The 6,328-nt window shown below is 40.0% G+C and overlaps 1 long non-coding RNA gene across 1 annotated transcript; it reads right to left on the bottom strand.

Moving 5' to 3' along the window:
* Positions 1-1,524: 1,524 nt before the first annotated feature.
* On the bottom strand, positions 1,525-2,904 carry LOC138204183 (uncharacterized). The gene is made up of 3 exons (XR_011178780.1): positions 2,825-2,904; positions 2,176-2,270; positions 1,525-1,764 (listed from the first exon to the last, which is right to left on the bottom strand). It is a non-coding gene; the product is annotated as an uncharacterized lncRNA (long non-coding RNA).
* Positions 2,905-6,328: the final 3,424 nt, after the last annotated feature.

Raw genomic sequence — 6,328 nt, 5'->3', positions numbered from 1 at the left:
ATGTGTGTGTGTGTGTGTGTGTGTGTCTAGTGAGGGTCTGGCACCTTCTTGCACAACATTGTGCGTCACAGATGCAGTGAAAGGACTCCTGCACTGGATGACATCACCACCAAGCCTTTGATCATTTTCTCCAGCTCCACCAGGGATGAACTAACACACACACACACACACACACACACACACACACACACACAGTTTTAGTTGGCAGTCCGTCACCTTAACCCCGATTTACAGTGGAATCGAATCCGTCTCATCTGAGTGTGGAATTACAAAGTGATTTATTTGTTTTTGAAATGTAGGAGAAAGTTAAAGCAAAAACAGAACATATGGTCTGTGCCACTCTGGGTACGGTTGGCAGTTCTCAAAGATGCAATCACATCACTCAACAGTACTCCACATTTTGTAAATTATTGATATGTTGTTTTTTATTTCAATCAAGAACAACTTTAAACCCTTTGAATTTTACACTTACGTGAATATATGTTTGCAAATGTTCCATTTTGATATTATCCACTGTTTCTTTATTACCTGTCATGTAAAACAAAGAAGTTCAGGTTTTAACACATAAAGGCGAAAGATAGTAACCAGAACAAAGAGATCCATTAAACATACAGATTCAGTGTGTGATGCTCTCCAGATAAAAAAAAAAAAAATCCCTTTGGCAACTTCTTATGTACAAGACGAGTCACATTTGTCTCCATCCTTCTCAGCTGCAAGTTAACAGCAAAACACATCTGTCAAGCATGAAGAATTTAAGATAATATCTCTTCACCTGGATGACTGACATTCTTCCGATTTAATCTTTTTTTTAATTTATTTTGTTCTGGTAGGGTTAAAATATTTAGACTATTCAAATCAATAAATAATTTAATAAGTAATTCAAATGAACAAGTAGTCGCCATGTTTCCTGAAATATTATGACGTGAAAGATTATGAGGTGTTTTATTAGCTAGAATATTAACATGGTCTCACACCGCATTCATGTCATGACTGCAGGATCAACTGATAAAAAAAAAAATCTGCCAACTGAATTTCATGTGGACGTTTGTAAGAAAGTGCTTTTCATCTGCTGTCACAAGGCGACGACCTGAAATTTTCTCAGTGGCTGTTTAGAATGTTTAGAAATGGAGAGAGTGGACACAACTTCCTGTGTGTATCTGTGTAAGTGACTAGATGGGGGAAAAAAGCCAGCACTAAGTCTTCCTGTCGGTGTTCATCAGGGCGCCACCGTGTCTATATTTCCCAGGCTGTAATACTGCGAATGTCCACTTGGTGGTGCTGGTGCTCTGCGACCGTGAGGGCTTTCAGCAGGGGGGCTGAAACGACCTCTGACAGTTTAGTGCAGCCGCAGTGCGCCTCCTCAGAATAGATGTGGGCTGTATAGATTTGGACCTAAATACATAGTTTTATTTATTTAAAGTGAAGCACTGTATACTGAATTAAAGCACCTTCAAACCAGGTCTTCAAAAAAATGACAGTTTGAACGTGCAGCTCAATTTAAAATATATTTATGTGTGTGTGTGACTTCAATGTCTTTCTTGAAGAAGGGCTGGTTTGCGTCAGCGTCACAGAATTGGCGAATGTTCTTAAAAGACGTCTGTCCCCATCATCTATGACATGGCCGCCATAGTTGACCCCAGCGGTGAGGTACTTCATCATTCAGGTCCACACAGAGCAGACTCTCACTCACCATCCACACGAGGATCTGAACAGACTGGCTTTCGGATGCAGGACAACAAATGAAGGGAAAGAGGAATGGTTCTTCTGCAGAGTGAAGACAGAAACAGTCGAGATAGAATCAGAGAGCGAGAGAGAGAGAGACATTTCAACAAAGGCCATAAGTAGACTTCACTCCCATGCTTTTGAGCTCGACTGTCATTATGCATTAGTCTAATTAGCCTTTACTGTGACTGGGTATGAAATGACCTTTCTGCTTGAGTTAAGCCTATATTTGTGGTTTAGAGCAGATTAAAGTTATCAGCCATGCATAAATTCCATTCAGTTATCACAGCCATATCTACGGCCACATCTCCACAGTATTGTTTAGGAGGTTCAACCATCAACAAAAACAACACACTGACGGCAGGTCATCTGATGGCAGATGAATATGAGACTGAGCTCAAAGTCAGAATCACTGAAGACGCACCGTGCATTCCAATATCCATATTAACGTACCGTTTACTACGCCAGAAAAATGTCCCTTAAACGCAGCATGTTGAAAGCAGTATAACAAAAGTACCAGGACACAGTTGGTGGCGCTAATGCTCCGCCTGCAAAAGGAAGAAGGAGATGAAAGAATAAGAAGAGGCATTGTGTACACGTTCCAAATCACATCCTTTTTCTTTTTACTTCTCGTGTCGCGCTACAGATCGCGACAGATATGAACAAGAGGGTCAAAGGTCAAGGAGTCTTTCTACAATGAAGTAGTATATCCCAGCTGTATGCATACTACATGCAACAGTACACACTTTTTAAGGGTAGCTGCAGTACCTAACAGGTAATACATAGTAAGCGATTCGGAAGGCAGGGAACGTTCCAGCTACTCTTTAAGAAACATCTTCCTTTCCAGCACAATGAAAATCAGAGAAGTGTATTCATGTTGGCTTTCACGTCCTGAGGGTGATAAGGGGGCGCTATGAAGATAATTATGTCTACCACTGTTGTTTGTTTGTTTGTTTCAGTGCATATTTTCACATTTTTTTTCCAAGTTTTTATTTTTTTATTTTGGCCTTAAGACAATAAGAACACATAACAACAAAGGTGTGTGGTTGTTTCACATCTACTGTAGGAAGGTATTGAGATATTGAAGTTTGAGGTTCTGCACCTGCAACTGCTCCACCATCTTGTCCAATTCAGGACTCCACGAGATGAGTGGCAGTCCAGAAAGAAACACCCAACCAGACCTGCAAAGAGAAAAGGGGGCTTGTGATAAGGTGAAAATATTTGTTGACATAGTTTTATTTATGTTTAGGTGGATTATGGTGTCGCATACTAAGTCTCTGCATCAAAGTCCACCAAGACAAATGCAAATTAAAAACAGTGAGAAACAGCTGCATGTGGGACAAATCTTACAATTTGACCACCTCATGAACAGCTCAAACATTTTCTTAGTCCATCCAAACCTTTCAGGACATTTCATAAATGTATTGCAGTAATAAACACATTCACACCACACTGAAATCTCACACAAATCTAATAGAAAAAAATGAAAAATGTGCCGTCTAACAAGCAACACGTCCAACTGCACATCAAACTGTAACTGTGTTGTTCTTCCTGATAGGTATCCTTTGAACCACTGGTGATGAAATGAGGTCGAATACACATACGAGATGAAGGCGTTAGAAAAGTAAAAGCTCTTAATTTTAACTAAACAATACCATGTCTCTTTAATTCAAACACATTTAACTCCCCTGCTTTACAAGTTTAAATAACAATTAGATGTTCCAAGCAACCAAGAACAGTGAAAACAGTAATTAAGAGCAAAATAAACCCTTCATGTTCTTTGTTCAGTCTTCTTTTCTGGCATTCAGTCTTCTTTTTTTTAGATATTTTCAGTAGAGTTTCAGACAGGAAACACGGGACGCAATAGAGGGTAGTAACAAAGGTCCCCCAAGGAGCTGAACCTCAGACGCTGCAGTTACAGTAAGTGGGAGAACGACAAGGTCTCCATTTTTGAACACGTTTTCAGCCATGTGATGTTTTTTTTTAAGTAAAGGCTGCAACGACTTAATGAGAGATGATGAAACAATTAGATCTGTAGAGTGTCGAGATCTAAGAGGACTCTTTTGTAAATACAACGACTTGTTTTATTAATTTAGCCATTTCAAGGTTAGCTTTGAAGCTGAGTAACCACAATGACAAAAGCTGTTTCTGCACAACATCTGTATGGGAACCAAATGGCAACCCACCATGACATCACCAACTGGTTTGTGAACCAATAGGGGACATCATGCCTCAAGATGGTATTTTGGTCGTTGTTATCTTGTGTTTTTTTGGAGTCAGAAATCATCATATTTGGATGATGTGACTGAGAACCTGAAGACACTATCCCCCGCCCGCCTATACAGACAACCTGACTGCACGATAGGCATGTCAATCCAACATCACACACACACACACACACACACACACACACACACACACACACACACACACACACACACACACACACACACACACACAAACATAACGATCTTTGAGGTCCGATATGTAATTAATTATAGAATTATTTTCAGAAGGACTACCAGAACACTGATGATGTCGAGAATTCAGCTAACGACACCATGGTGACTTGTGGTAGAAATATGTTGACTTTGTATTTCATGAGGGAAGTTCACACATGTTCACTGCCTCCTATATGATAAGGTTGGATGGCCCTCTCTTCAACAGAGATGTGATACCCACTGCTATCTCTTCATCTATAAAGCCCTTACTAGAAATCTGCCCCTTTAGCTCTTTGAAATGATTGTACACACAGACGGGCCTCATCAGAACCGCTCCGCTGACTGGCTCTCACTACAAGTTACACACGTTACAACTCAACTGGAAAAGACTGCTTTTAACTTTAGTGCACCTGACATCTGGAACAAAATACAGTACCACCTTAAAATCAATACGCCTATTTCCTTTTACGCTTTTTCGAAGCTTGATCTTAAATCTCCAAACCTCTACTTGTAAATGTTTTTCATAACTGTATATTACCCCATTTAATTTATCTATTCAAACTACCTACCTAATATTTTAAGCCTTCTTAGATACATTTCTTTCTTTCTTATTTCTTTTTGGCGATCCTCTTTCAGGTTATCTTCCCTTATCTGACAGTTAAATGGTTATTTATAAGCGACACTGTGGTACGACCTCCTCTCTGTCAGACTGTGTTATTGCTGTGATTACTCCTATTGTTTTTCTTTTTCTTTGCTTTGTAATTGTCTCAATGTCATTGTAAATGAGGGTCAACCTCAATGATTTCTCGAGTATAACCAGAGGTTGAATGAATGAATGAATGGGAGTTTTCTTATAGACACCTGGAGACTACATCAATTTGTATATACAGTCATGACTACAAAAAACAGTAAGGAACTGGCTCTTCACAGGACCAGCTACTGTCCTTAAAGACAGCAAAGAAAAAAGTAAAAAAGTAAAGATGTGTGTGTGTTTGTGTCCGTGAGGTTTAAGAGGGATGACCGAACACCAATTATGATTGTATTCTGACTTTAAACAGAAGCATGCTTCATTATATCAGTATAAATAGATTGATTCGAAATATCAGGCTGTGAGAAATAACAATAAGGGATGATTTGATTTTTATATAGTAGCAGTTATAAAGTCAGTAGTTGGTCTGCAGCCCTTTTACCCACACTGTTAGGACTGTTATACATCTAAAGGAAAAGAAGAGGGAGGACATGGAGGAATGGAAATGAATCAAAGTAAAGACAATAAACATCGACTTCCCCAAACAAACAAATTGCTTGATGTATAACAGTGACATTCCCCTAGTTACAGAGAGGCGTGTGTGAAGAGCAACAAACCATAGAAAGTGACAGGCAGGCCTCCATTTGTATAATAAATAGCTGCAAATCATGTTGATGAGCATTAAACATTGGGTCGATATGGGGAGTGAAAGATTCATCTGAATAAACCAAATCAATCAAATATTCATCAAGCAGTTTGTGCATTTTTTCCCGCACAGATGACACTTTAGCCGAAAAGAAACACTTGTGCAAGAAAAACTGAAAAAAACAAAACAGGCTATTAAGCAGCAGAACAAATCACAGACAGGAGCGCAGTCAAGAAGACAGAGTAAATCTAGTGAGGCTATACCAAGTCTTGACGCTCTCTTCTATCACGCTCCTGGTAATCGGGGGTTTGTCGCTGGCCCAGAGAGAAAAGATTGAAGTGCACGGACAGGTCAGAGGCCTCAGCAAAGCTGCAGCAGGGCTCCTGTGGGGTCCACTCCAGGAGATGGAGCACACATCAGAGCAGTTCTGCTGCATTCTGGGAAGAGGACAGAGAGGGTAGTCAGCAAAGGAGGAGAAAGAAAGTGAGAACGGATGAGCCAATACAGTGTAACTAACTGTAGCCTACACCTAAAAGTAACCCTGAGAGATTATGAGTTTTCAAGTGAGCTACAATCATCGACTGTATATAAAAGTCGAGCTCCCAAAGTAGCTCCCAGGTCTGAAAAAGGAATCCGATGCGGAAGTGCCTTAAACTGCAATACCACCCAGGGCCACTAGAGGTTGGCTCCAAAAAGCCTCCGACTCCATTGACTCCCATTCAACTAGTCTCATGTAATCCTAAGTCTTTAACATTTTTCCAGGAGTTTTTT

This window comes from Embiotoca jacksoni, unplaced genomic scaffold, assembly GCF_022577435.1.
Source record: "Embiotoca jacksoni isolate LCO1_2020_lvr unplaced genomic scaffold, fEmbJac1.0.p SCAF_24, whole genome shotgun sequence".
Classification (NCBI taxonomy): Eukaryota; Metazoa; Chordata; class Actinopteri; family Embiotocidae; genus Embiotoca; species Embiotoca jacksoni.
Note: the sequence above shows the minus strand (reverse complement) of the source record. Positions and strands in the feature narration are given on the sequence as shown.